The sequence below is a fragment of the Lepisosteus platostomus genome, chromosome 7, assembly GCF_059453375.1.
Source record: "Lepisosteus platostomus isolate fLepPlt1 chromosome 7, fLepPlt1.hap1, whole genome shotgun sequence".
Taxonomy (NCBI): domain Eukaryota; kingdom Metazoa; phylum Chordata; class Actinopteri; order Semionotiformes; family Lepisosteidae; genus Lepisosteus; species Lepisosteus platostomus.
In genome coordinates, this window is record NC_142617.1 from 31,057,197 (window position 1) to 31,071,788 (window position 14,592).

The 14,592-nt window shown below is 35.1% G+C and overlaps 1 long non-coding RNA gene across 1 annotated transcript; it reads left to right on the forward strand.

Moving 5' to 3' along the window:
* Window positions 1–1,199: 1,199 nt before the first annotated feature.
* LOC148658530 (uncharacterized) lies at window positions 1,200–11,291 on the forward strand. The gene is made up of 4 exons (XR_015940562.1): window positions 1,200–1,306; window positions 2,909–2,958; window positions 3,226–3,291; window positions 9,374–11,291. It is a non-coding gene; the product is annotated as an uncharacterized LOC148658530 (long non-coding RNA).
* Window positions 11,292–14,592: the final 3,301 nt, after the last annotated feature.

The following is a 14,592-nucleotide window of genomic DNA, read 5'->3' on the forward strand; positions in this document are numbered from 1 at the left end:
TTATACAGTATTTTAACAAGCAGAATTAATACATTTCTGAATAAATACTGCACAGAGGCATTTGCACAGCCATATCCACAAGAGAACAGTATTAAAACAACTGTATGTTATTGCTGTGTGAAAGAATGGGATAATCTGGAGGGCTACACATTATTAAAAATCTATTATATATTTCAGATTTTAAGAGACCTTAAGAGTGTTTAGCTGTTGAGTCATAAAATACATCAAACATCATCTTCAAACTCACTTATAAATGATAGCTATGTTAGCTGCTGTATTCTATGCTGAAAACACAGTTTAGTACTAAACAGTTAAACCAAGGAGAAGTGTGGTAAAGTAAGATATACACCATGGTGAAGCGAATCATGTGTGCAGTTTGAAAATAAATTAAAAAGCTTCCCAAATAATGGAGCCATATGGTTCCATGATTCTATTCCTGCTTTTGGCACCAGTCTGTGTGAACTTTGAATGTTCTTCCCATTTTCCTGGGATTTTTGTCCGGTGCTCTAGTTAATGACCCTTATAATAGTTTATAATAGGCTTATAATAATAATAATAATAATAATAATAATAATAATAATAACTCTGGACTTCCACTCAAAGCGCTTTACAGGTAATGGGGACTTCCCTCCACCACCACCAATGTGCAGCTCCACCTGGATGATGCGAAGCCAGCCATAGTGCGCCAATACACTCACCGCACATCAGCTATCAGTGGGGAGGAGACCAGAGTAATGAAGTTAGTTCATAGATGGGGATTATTAGGAGGCCATGATTAGTAAAGGCCAAGATGAAATTTGGTCAGAACATCGGGGTAACACCAATACTCTTTTCGACAGATGGCCTGAAATTTTTTATGGCCACAGAGAGTCAGGACCTTGGTTTTACATCTCATCTGAAGAACGGTGCCCTTTTAAAGAAGTGTATATAGTGTATATACTGTAAGATGAGCGCCCCCTACTGGCCCCACTAACACCTCTTCCAGAAGCAATTTTAGCTATCCAAGGAGGTCTCCCAGGCTCACACCTGTTTAGGTTCAGCGGATTGCCAGTGGATTTTGGATTGTGAGTTGCATAGCTGCTGGCTGTAAATCTTGTCTTGTGGGGAAGACAGCTTGTCCATAAACATAACCTGTTCTGGAACTATGAAGACAAATTAAAAACTGTTTAAGATCTATATTTTACTTTCTGTTCTGTCCCTGCAGTGCTTATGTGGAAAATCATTGTGGGATTTACAAGCACTCTCATTCTGATTGGATTTGCCATATTCTCGGTCCTAGTTTGTCGAGGAATCAACAGGACATCTGGTGAGACAAAGAAAAAACTCTTGCAAGAACTACAGTATATGTGAGGTCATAAGTGTGGATGTGAGCTTATTTTCCATATTCTTTCTTTTTGCATTTAGACCTTTAACTCACTGTGGCACTTAATTACTATTACTCTTGTGTCTTACATTTTTTGAGCTTTCAAAAGGAGTATTTTTTTACAATCCACTTAGCATTTTCAGTATGTAGAGTATAATGATTCATTTTTAGACAAGGCTAATGTAATGCAAAATAAAATTTGATTTTAAAGCTAAAAATCAGATTCCCAGATATAAGCCACAACTGCTAAAGACAACTGAATGATAATATTACAAATTATCCAAAAAATGTAAACTAGTGTATCACCCTTGTGGTACCAGGTCTGTGTAAAAAAAAATATTGATGGTCTTGGAGAGTCACTGTACCTTCTGTTTTTAAGTCTAGTTGAACTCTGAATCACTTAACTATATCAATTATTGACATAGTAACTAGGGGCTAATATCCTTGGTTATTTAAGAAAAACCTGTAAAACTTGCAGATCTTCTGCTCTCCAAGACCAGAGTTGGCCCCCTCAAAACAATTATGTCTCAATTTAAACTATTTTAGTCATATAATGTTTTAGCATTCTGCTTTTCAAAACTAGCACATAAAGACAGTTAGACAAGTACAGGGATTAGTACAAATGAGAAAAACCCAGACATACATGGCAACCTTATGTATGCCTTTCTTATCTGATGACAAATTCAATTGTCAACAGCAATGGCTTCCATTCTTTGTCCTAGAGATGATAGATCTATGATATATTAAGACTTACTGTAAAAGAAACTCTATCTGTTTCAAAAGACCGGGAACATTTTAAAGGAACTGAAAAAGTATTGTGTTCAAAGAAGTGACCCCTGAAGCATATTAAGATTTTCTGTTCAAAATGTATATATTACTCAATTTAACAATTCATCTACTTAACATAATGAGTCAATCTTTGAGAAACAGTTGATTTAGTGGTTACCTGTGAAACCCGCTGGTAAGTACTCTCCTAGAACAGGGTTGAATAATTCTGCCATAACCTCTCCTGGTGCTAAGAGTTTCACCGCAATGTGGCTGCTTTCATGGAGCAGTGATCAGGGCTCTGGACTCAAATTTGTTGATTCAAATACTACAGTAGGTGAATGATTTGCCCGTTGTACATTTGAGATTCATCAAAAAATGCCCCAGTTAATGTGCCTCCAGGTTGTCATTACAAATGAGCTTTTTTTTCACAATTTACCTGGCAAAATAAAGGAAACAAAGGATTCCCTTTAAACTCTCTTGAGTGATGAACACAAGTGCACTTCAGTGGTGTCAATGTCTCAGGTGGCAAGCCAAAAAAGAACAACACATTGCAATAAGAAACATATAAATAACTTATAATTAGTCATACAAATTATTAAAATTGTTCCTTCTGAGTGCATATTTTTTCTATAGATAATAGGAATAAGGTTGAGATGTTGTCTTTCTTGGTGAGATGAAAAGACAAAGACTGGTGAAGAATAATGCTGGAATTATGTTCCCATACAGTATCTGAGTTTCTCTCAGTGCTGCTGAATTTTCTAGTGTTCTCTTTTCCAGGCTATCCCATTTCACCAGATGAGCTGTATGACTCTCTTAGAGACATCAGAGTAAGTCTAAAGCTCAGTACTTTTGCTGTTAGCCACATCTTTGTAAAACTACATCATTACACCCACATTTTAAATTATTTTCCATGTCACAGCATGGCCTCGCAATTTAAAAGGATAATGAAGTTAATTTTAAGATATTTTTTTCCACAGTATATAAAACTTTTAACAGTTATGAGATTTTCAGTTTTATGTTTTTGTGATATGCTGTATATGTACAGTATACTGTATGTCTTCCATTACACTCATTTCCCATTTCTCTATTTACAGGCATTCCATGAGAACCAGTCCTAGCAGCTTTTTATTCTGTTATTAATCTTAACCTAAAAAACTAAGGTACTACTGCTCTTTTTTCTACTGAAAACTTTATTAACTTTTCTTTTTTGAAACAAAAAGAATAAGCTAAGCATCATTAATGCACATAAGAAATGCAACACTCAGGTCTCCTAAATTCAATCAAATATTTTAAAAATGAGCATCAAACAGGTAACAATTTCATAAAAACAGACCAAATAATCATAGGTTTGCAGTATATAACATTACACACAACCAAAATGAAAGCATTACACAGCTAATGTTCAGCATGACCTCTTTGATCATTAATGTAATCTTGGCAATGCTGATGTACAAACCTAGTCAACCTCTGGAAAGACTACTGTTGGATCTTCCACCATTCTTTCCATATACTGTACGTAAGCAGTACTTAAGCACTGTAGTATCGGTGTTAAGACATACTGTATAAATACTGTAAATCAAGTTAAAAATATCTCAAGACCGATTCTGGTCGTAATGAAACCATGCAAGGGAGTTTTTATGTCCGTTGCAGTTCTTTTGCAACATGAATATAATTATATCGTTATTAATTTCTTGAGATACGCGATTCCATATTATATTCCCTTTTAATCAAATTGTAAAGTATGTTTGTTGACTCCCGTATCACGTTAGTTAAAGACTTCGAAGCTTACAATGTTTAGGGAGAAATGGAATACCGGTGTGTATTTTTTTCTTTAAAGTACCGAGACCAGCCATATACTGTATGTTTATGTTAAGATTTCCCTTCAGTGGTAAAATTAGATATGAATATTCAATACTTAAACGGGCACAGTTAAGACATTAAATATACATATACATATTGTATACAGTACAGTTTGCATACGGTAATATGTTTATGTTACGCGATTAAAAAATAAATAAATAAAACTGGAAGGTCCAGCACCACCATTATGTTTATATGGTTGTTTTTGTTGGTTGGTTGTTATTATAGTTATTAATAATACGATCTATAGTTGAAATCTGAGCCTAAATAAAAAGAAAAAGCAAGTGATTAGGTTTATGAGCAATCTAATTACTTATTCGTTTAAAACGCTATATAAAATAAAGTTTATTATTAATTTGCTGGACAGAGCGGTGAACATTATTATGCATAAGACAAAGATAACGATCCTGATCAGTTTAGAAATCTATGTACGCTGTAAGGTTTTTACTTCTTAAACTTTTAAAATACACGTTTTGAATAGAAAGAAATCCTCTTCCTGGTAGTGTGTATAGCAGACCAGCACGTCTTTTTTCTCCAATCAGAGTGGTGTCAGATAGTGTCAGCCAATCACCATTCTGCATTGGGTAGCAACGGGTGACTGTTCTCAGGCGGAAGATGTAAACAGCTTAATGTTCGTGTTAAATTTTTTTTTTTTAATTCAATTAAACGGGCACAGTTAAGACATTAAATATACATATACATACTGTATACAGTACAGTTTGCATACGGTAATATGTTTATGTTACGCGATTAAAAAATAAATAAATAAAAATGAAAAGTCTAGCACCAGCTGGATTCGAACACACAACCTGCCAGTTGGTAGTCACGCACCTAGACCAGTAGGCTACAAGAGAGCTCGCATGATCAAGCAGGCGAAACAGCCCTACATAGCTCTGCCCCAGTACACGGATATAATCATACCGTTATTAAATTCTTTAGATACGAGATTCCATATTATATTCCCTTTTAATCAAATTCTAAAAGTATGCTTGTTGACTCCGGTATCACGTTAGTTAAAGACTTCGAAGCTTACAATGTTTAGGGAGAAATGGAATACTGGTGTGTATTTTTTTCTTTAAAGTACCAAGACCAGCCATATACTGTATGTTTACGTTCCAAAATTAATATCGTTTATGGCCTTCACACGCGTTACAGTATGCTCCTATTCTTTTTATGCTCAGCTACTAAGATTTCCCTTCAGTGGTAAAATGCAATATCTACAACGGGCACAGTAAAGACGTTTACAGTAAGTCTTTCTACGACAGACCAACAGACCACGAGTGCCCCTGTCGGTCAACCAATCACGTACCGCGGTATCGCGTGTCATCATACCTGCGGTATCTGTACTGCGGTGTCTGTACCGCGCACTTTGAATGGCTGCATCTGTATATGTTTCTAGGTTTATATTATGCATTTATACGGTCAAATTATTTTTGAGCAATAAGAAGCGCGAAACGGTATGCGTTTTACTTTCGTTTTGTGCTGGGACCCGTGGATTGATTAGAGATATCAAGTACATACAAGTCATTTTTTAAATGTTGTAGTTCGTCTTGAAAAAATGTTACGAGTACATCATCTATCAACAATTACACAGGTTCTGTTTCCATATTGCGGATTTTGGTTACGTAATATTATTTTCTAGATTTCACGTTGTGAATATGATGGGATGTCTGATGGGATGTTTCTAAAAATCCATCCTCTGTAAAACGTCTTCTCTAGTTGTCCTGCATATGTATTCGCTAATGAAGCTGTGTGTTCTGAGCCTAGATCTCTACATTTCTGTATGAACCAGCTTAGAGGGCTAAAGACAGCTTGTGTTTAAATTGAGTGTAAGGCAATTTATGCTTCTAAAGTCATGGTCAGCATTTATCTTTGTACTGTGCTGTAAACTTGTTCTGTGCCAAGTCACATTATTTTATAGCGTTTTTAAAGCGTTATCAAATACGGTGTTACTGTAGTTTACTGAGTCCCATGTCACATGGTCTGTGATTGAAACCTGTAAAACCGGTTTAATTCGTCACAGCCAGCACTCTTCAGGTGTGAGGGTCTTCTGCTCAGAATGAAACGCTAAAATGTTTGTGTATATTCTAATGGTAGTGGGGGCGGGGTGTGTGGGAACAGGTTTGGTTGAAACATTTTCTCTGAAAGCATTTTCTTCGCAGTTTAACCGATCTTGTTACAGCATGTTACAGTTTACTATTATTAACCATATTAATTTTAAGTGCTTAATGTAAAATCTTGTAAAAATATATTTTCATTGTTCAAATATACATTAAGTCTGACTTTCATATAATAAGTTAAATACAAAACTAAAGAAAAAATAGGGTTAAATATAATTCAAAATATTTTGCTAACAATGTTAACTGTTTATGAATAATAAAATGTATTAACTAAGGAGTACATTGGCACAGTTGTTAGTATGTTTTTTATTTTTTTTAACCCAATCTCCGGGAAACCATTAGTACGATGGTGAATCGCAGATTCTCAACCCTTGCTGCGTACGACTGGAAAAGAATTCGTGATCGGATCAACGAAATGCTTCGTAGGAGGAGGCGGTCTTTTCCTCTTGTCTAACAGTCTGTCCACAAACAAAACATTCCTGTTAGACAAGAGGAATTGAAAAAAAAACAATGTTGCCAATGAAAACCGGTGTGTGTGTCTCTCCCTGCTGGATGTCCCTCTCACAAACTGCTGAATGAATAAAATAATTTTATTGAAAACGAGTTTGCGATTGTCTGGTCTTTAAATTCTGGAGATACGCGATTCCATATTATATTCCCTTTTAATCAAATTCTAAAAGTAGGCTTGTTGACTCCGGTATCGCGTTAGTTAAAGACTTCGATGCTTAAAATGTTTAGGGAGAAATGGAATACTGGTGTGTATGTTTTCTTTAAAGTACCGAGACCAGCCATATACTGTATGTTTAAGTTCCAAAATTAATATCGTTTATGGGCTTCACACGCGTTGCAGTATGCTCAGGCACTAAGTAAAAGGAGATGCTTCGTATTGCTTGACTAATTTTAAAAACTAAGTTATAAATATAAAAATTGCAGGCGCTGCTCTGGTGCGTCGGCTCCTACACAGTGCCTGTCTGCCGTAAGCGTTACAATATACATACAGTACCCAACACTGCTTGTACCCATCTGTCATGCAAATAAAACACCTTGAATTGAATTGAATTGAGGGGAGAAGGGGGGAATACTAAAGCCAATACTGGCTCAATGGGCTTTGACGTGCTAATGCTTTGGTTTAACGGTCCGGGTGTGGCAGGCTTCCAATGTCAACTCGACTCGATTAGAAGACAATGAATGTATTTTAGCCCTAAATGAATTAATAGCAAACATGGTTTACATAAAATACATTTTTCCAAGAAAGTTTATAATAATACGATCTATACTTGAAATCTGAGCCTACTTTAAAAATAAAGGAAAAGCATTTTCAGAGAGCAATCACGCTGTGTTTATGTAGAAAAAGTGATTAGGTTTATGAGCAATCTAATTACCTATTCGCTTAAAACGCTATATAAAATAAAGTTTATTTAGAGATGAATGATCAGTGTCGCAGTTTAAATAATGTGAGTCAGGAAACTAACACAGCGCCACCGGATTTAATAACGCAATAAAAACGCTATAAAATAATGTGACACAGTACAGCACAGTATAACAATACTGACCATGACTTTAGAAGCATAAATTACCTTACACTCAATTTAAACACAAGCTGTCTTTCTGTATGAACCTCTAAGCTGGTTCATACAGAAAATGTAGAAATGCATTAGCCTGATCATGATTAAAAAACACATAATTAAACACGCGTTTGCGATTTAAATCAGAACACGATTTAAATCAATATAAATGTTTATATTGTAACGCATACTGTCCAGCCTCCATTTCTCTATAAAAATTTACTGTTGCACACACACACACAATAGAAGCAGGAACCGCTGTCAGAAGGGAAGATATGTTCAAAATATCGCAAATATCGATCATGTTGCGATATTTTGAAATATAAAAGTCAATTGATTGTCCATAATATCGCTTACCTATTTTTTCGAAGAAATGTTTGTTAAAATAAAAGTCCAGCACCAGCTGGATTCAAACACACAACCTGCCAGTTGGTAATCACGCACCTAGACCAGTAGGCTACAAGACAGCTCGCATGACCAGGTAGGCGAAACAGCCCTACACAGTCCTGCCAGTACACGGATATAATCATACCGTTATTAAATTCTTTAGATACGCGATTCCATATTATATTCCCTTTTAATCAAATTCTAAAAGTATGCTTGTTGACTCCGGTATCACGTTAGTTAAAGACTTCGAAGCTTACAATGTTTAGGGAGAAATGGAATACCGGTGTGTATTTTTCCTTGTGATATTTTAAGCTCTAGTTGAATGATAGGTGTCGCATTTTAAATCATTCTCGTAGCTAGAAATTATGAAACGCCCTGTTAAAAGCAAGGAAGTTTTTATGCCCCGTTGAAGTAAAACAAAATGCCTGACAAAGTATGGCTTGGACAGATTCCAAGTGCTTGTACAAATGTGCTAAAGAAATTATACTTTGAGTATACAGCTTGTCCAAAGTCATCCATTATTAATACTATTAGTAATATCTTCAGTAAAGGCTTTGATGCATAAATATTTCTGATAAAGGTAGGTTGTGTACTTTTGTCCAACTGAGCAATCTTGCTTTCATAAAATATACCAACATTTTAATGACTGATGATAAACATGCTGTAATACACAGTTCAAAATTAAAGGCTCAAATGCTGTACATGAGAGGTTAAGCTCCCCCTGGCGGTTTTACAAGGCGACGCCGGATAGTTAGTCACGTGACACACGTGAACCGCGTGATACTGTGACACGCCCACCGGGGTATGCCGCGAAATACCTCACCCATTTTGAATGGCTGCATCTGTACATGTAGCTTTGCAGTATTTGAAGTTGTCTGCCACTGACTGTTTCCAGAGATGTTTTGTTGGACTTTTACAATTTCAAATGGCATGTCCTTAAACTTATTTAATTGACGTTGTGCCACGAATCCTGGCATTATGTTAACATTAGCTTTAGATGTCTTATATTGTCCATTTGTAAATTTAAGATTTACATATTTGCATGCAGGAATAGAAAACTGTTGGTTCAAGGTCTTCATCAATGTATTGGAAACAATAGTTACACTCAGTCTGCTCCTAAGGCTTTCTTGTTTTAAAGAAGGTGCCTAACCTATATCACCATGGTAGCACAACTTTACTTTACCGGTTGACTTGAACAAACTCACCTGATTTTCACATACTGTACATTGTCCTTTGTCAGTTGTGTCAAAGGCAAACAACATTTATCAGTGAATAAAGCTTGCTTAACAGTCTGTCTGCTTTCTCCTTAGATGTTCTCTGATCCACAGAAGACAGCAATTCTTTCTCTCACCTGTCTGCCTGTTGACCTTAAATGGCATCCTAAAGCACAGATGCGGAGAGTGAGCAACATCATGTTGAATTCTTTAAGCCACCACCGTTGCAATGCAAATGCTGTAACATAATACATTTGTACTGTATATTCAGGGGTTCATCCAATTTTCCTCTTGATATTTGATTTCTACTAACATGTTGGCTATCCTTTAGCTTCAACAAAGTTGAGCCAAAAAAGTGATCAGTCCTTACCTTCACCCTTATCAAATATGTTTTATGACATTCTGCCATTCTGTTTTTTTAAGTAGAATGTCTGGGGGAGTTTAACTGGCTCATTTTCCTTTTAGCTGGGAGCAGCACTCTTTTCCACAGGCTGTCTTCTCAGTACTGTAACAAGAATGGCCAAGAGCACAATCCACTGATTCTCACCCAATGGTACAGGATACACAGGAAAATAATGGAACAGACAAACAGTTGAGATAGGAGAGGAATGCAAATCAAAGAGTAGCTCATCTGCTTGCCTAGCAGAAGTCCTCTATCAGACATTACCACAAGATTTTAAGAGTTTAAATAAGATATGCTAAGTGAACATGTGAATCATTGTTAAACAATGAAGCATACATTGTTTCACAATGTGTTTTACATGCTCATTTAGTTTGAATTGCAATTACAGTATGTAATACATTCCAATGTCTTTTGTTTTAAAATAAATGTGTTCAAGGTTTGAATATTATTTCAAGTATTTTACTGGGTATCTTTCAAGAAACAGATGGACAAGAAATTTGTATAAATGAGGTATCACAGAATGAGAAAGATGGACTGATTGGTCACCTCTTATTTGCAACCTTTTTTATATTCTTAAACTCTTGGAATTGTGTATGGGTTAGCTTGGAAAATTGACACTTTCAGATGTCCTACTGCAGGGAACAATCATAGGATTTCAGTTTGGAAAAACTGTATCCACTGAATCTAACCTCGCTTTTGCTATATATATGTATATTTGGTTAATGTCAAAGTTACACATCATGAGGCTAAACAGGTGTAAGCCTGGTCAATACCTGGATGTGAGACCTCCTGGGAAAAACTAAGTTGCTGCTGGAAGTGTTGTTAATTTGGCCAGTAGGGGGTGCTCATCCTGTGGTCTGTGTGGGTCCTAATGCCCCAGTACAGTGACAGGGACACTATACTGTAAAAAAGGCGCCGTCCTTTGGATGAGACGTAAAACCGAGAAATGACCTGACTCTCTGGTCATTAAAAATCCCAGGGCGTTTTTCAAAAAGTGTAACCCTGGTGTCCTGGCTAAATTTCCCATTGGCCCTTACCAATCATGGCCTCCTAGTAAACCCAATCTCTGAAATGGCTTCATCACTCTGATCTCCTCCCCCCTGATAGCTAATGTGTGGTGAACGTATTGTGTGCACTATGCCTGTCATCGCATCATCCAGGTCCCCTCCACATTTTTGGTGGTGGAGAGGAGTCCCCATTATCTATAAAGTGCTTTGAGTGGACTGTCCAGAAAATTGCTATATAAGTGTAAGCAATTATGATTGTAATTATTACTTAACAACCAAGGAATTGAAATTAACTGTTGAATAAACTAACTGGCACATTCTTACTTACACGCACTAAACAGAATCAACACAGAACTGTCACTCCTATTTAAGCAATATACTGTATTGTATTTTTTGTTGAGATTTTTGTTTCCTACCAGCTTCATATACAATATTTTAATTTTTTTTACAAAAGCCATGTTGCATGTGAAAAAAATGAAAATGTGCTATACCAAAAATGTTTGATTTTGTATTGTTCAATAAAGTGCTTAACCATCCCTATTAAATGCCTGTTGCAGAAGTTGACCCAGTGTCAACTCCAAAATATCCATATATTTTTACATTTACAAGTAGATGTATTTTTTTTATTTCCTGCACATTATTTCTTGTTTTATGTCTTTTGTGATTATGTTATTCTGTACATATTGATACAGTATGCTCATGAATGCTATGGAAAAACATAAATTTGCATTAATTATCACTTTTGAATTTAAAGTGTAGAATACATGATTGAAAATATTATTTTGAATATACTGTAGTAGCTGCAATACAGAAGTATAGATAAGCTAAAGAACCCAAATTCTGTAATAATGTTTAATTAGTATCATAATAACATAAGAACATTTATATTTCTTATTTGTCTTTTCGAGAAATTATGTTTTATTATTTGGCAGGTTTCCACACATAAAATCCAAATTGTAGTGTAGACAAGCTTTACATGATTAAATAGTAATTTGATTTGGTTAAACATCCTTAACAGGTGAGTTCTGCACTTCTTTGGAAGATGTAAATCTCTTCCTATACTGTATATGCACTGCTTTTGTAAAAGCTTTAGAGAAAACCTGCAAAATGCAGGCATTTGTTATAAACCAAAGTAGAATTTATTTATGTTGTTCTAATGTATTATGGGTATGTACATTCAATAAATAAGGAAATGTTCACTGAGAAAGTGAGTACTGACACCATCTTGCCTAAAAAGTTAATACATTTTAATTGATAAGAGCACCTACTACTTTAGCCAGAAATGGCAAGCAAGGTAAAATGGCTTCTAGTTCCTGGAAACTCCAGCGTGATAAATAATGCTCTGCCATTACTAAGATTCAGTCATCGTTCCGTGATCTTAATATATAGTATGGCTCAGAGCCAACTCCCTAAATCATGCTATCTGGTGTAATAGGCTCTTTCTTGTGTCCAGTGTAACAGGTTAAAATTAAATAAAAATCTTAGCCATTCTTTTTTGCTCTCGGTACTCTCTACACACTTCATGTTTAGCAGCAAACTTTAGTCAGCCTGAATAAGCAATAAAGGTAATATGGCTTAAAGTTATAGGTGGAGTCTGTTATGGGTCTAGAGTCTGACATACAGTAGTCAATACCCCAAGTGTTTGTTTCTCTGTTTAATGTTATAGAAACATGGTCTTAAAAAGATCAATTAAAGTAATTGTTCTAAATTAATTGAGCACAAGTGTTTTAATAACAGTCTCAGGGCATATAAGGTTGTGGCAGATTGTATTTTTCTTTGAGACCAAGTGTACATACTGAAATCTGAATATTTTTGACAATGTAAAAGAAGCTGTTTCATAGCAAGAATTTTTTTGTTTTGTGAAAACCTTTATAAGAGGTTTTAGGGTTTTAAGAGGTTATAGGGTTTGTAGAAAATTAAAGTTAAGCCTACAAAAGGTGTAAGTTCCTACTTAAACAAATGTTTGAGGGCCTTCACATTTTTTGAGACACCAAAGTTCTTGTTGATATACTAGTAGACAAGCCAGGGAGAGCTTGGATGTGGTGTGTAAAATCCCAAAGTGTCATGCTTAATTAGCTTTTGAAATTTAAAACTCTTAATGCCTACAGATAAGCCACATACGAGATGAGCTTCCTTCTAACTAAATACAAAGCAACCTACAGTTAAATCTCTCTCTCTGCACCTTGGATAAATGGGAGCCTACTGTACTGTATATCTCTATCCATAAAAATTCACCCTAAGCAGGAAAGACGTTTCTAACCGAGGTAACTTTTACCCAGGAAACCCAAGTTCCCCCAAAACACAGAATAGCACGCTCTCTCTAACAAGGTTAAAATACTTACAGTAAAACGAAAACACATAAACAAACTCAATTGTGGTTTCTGTTTAAGGGCATCTTTAAATTCCCTTGCTCTTTCTGAGCATCCTGGAGATTGTTGTTCTGCTGGAACAAGATTGTTGTTCTTACTTTATTATTCATACTATTTTAATATATGACATTCTGTGATTATCTGAAATATGAATATCGTTTGCATATTATTTTATTGTTAGAGAAAGTCTTCATTATGCCCAAGAGACAATGTGTTAAAAAGGTAGCTTGGGTTTTGTCTGGAATCAAACTCTGACCCTATTGATTCATAGCACAGACGTCTATGTCACCAATGCATCACTCTAATTGGTATTTGATTTTCCATTACAAAAGATGTACTTAAAGGAACACTTTCCTTTCCAAAGTAATCACAACAAGAGACCAAATTAAAGACGTTGGTGCAGAAAATGTTTATGAAGAAGGTGGATTACTGTTTTGAACCTTATTTTTTATCTACTGCTACCTGTTCTACATTTATATCATTTTTTATTTGTCTTAAATTAATATCATTAATGGCATTCAGAGACATTATTATACTTATTTTTATAATTAGTTACCAAAATGTCCCTTTAGTCTCATGATCCCATTCTGAATATTCCCTATTAAGTGGATTTAAAAAAGTACTATAACTTTTTTTTTTACAACAATAACAACAGCAAATTCATAGAAACACTATTGAATTTTATAATGTACTGTATATAAACTTCATATACAGTAGTTGGAACAAACACCTTTCCAATATAACCACAGTAAGCGACCAAGTTAAAAACTTTGATGCAGAAAATGTTTATGAAAAAGGTGGAATACTGTTGTGTATGTACATCAAGTATAATATATTGAAATTAATAAATTAATATAGTTAATGACATTCAGATACGTTATACTTCTGTTGTTTTTATGTTAAGCTACCAAAAATACCCTTTACTTACATAATTCCATGTTAATATTAATAATATATTAAATGGATTTAAAGATGCACAGCAGAGAAATGTTAAATGAAGCCATATTTTTACTAACATCTAATGTACCAAAAGTGCCACCTATCAATCATCTTTTGGGTAGTAAATCACACACCCTACCTCATTGTAGTACCTCTAACATTCTGAGTGGCGCATTTTGAGTGGCTGCATCTGTACAGTAACTTGTGCGTTGTATGTTGTGTGTAGTGTAGTGCGTTTCACTGTCATTGTTAATAAATGTTTGTTTAACCAAGTGTGCCTGGATTATTACTCTTTTCACCAAAGCTGGCCGGAGAACAAAGAATTCATGTGCCTCTAATTATACCAACAGCTCAGGTTTATTCTTAACATAAATCTTTACAAGTTGGGGGTTATGATCATTTATTTGAGTATTCATTAAACTGTTTAGTCTATTCCTGATATTTTGCATTTTCATAACTCCCATTTATAACAATATTTCTCAGATGACAAGCTACAGGCTAGAAGGCACAAGGTAAAACGTTCAGTCAGGAAACAGGAAGTACTGTAAATAAGTATTGAAAATGTTGTCTATGAATATGAATACCCACATAAATGAT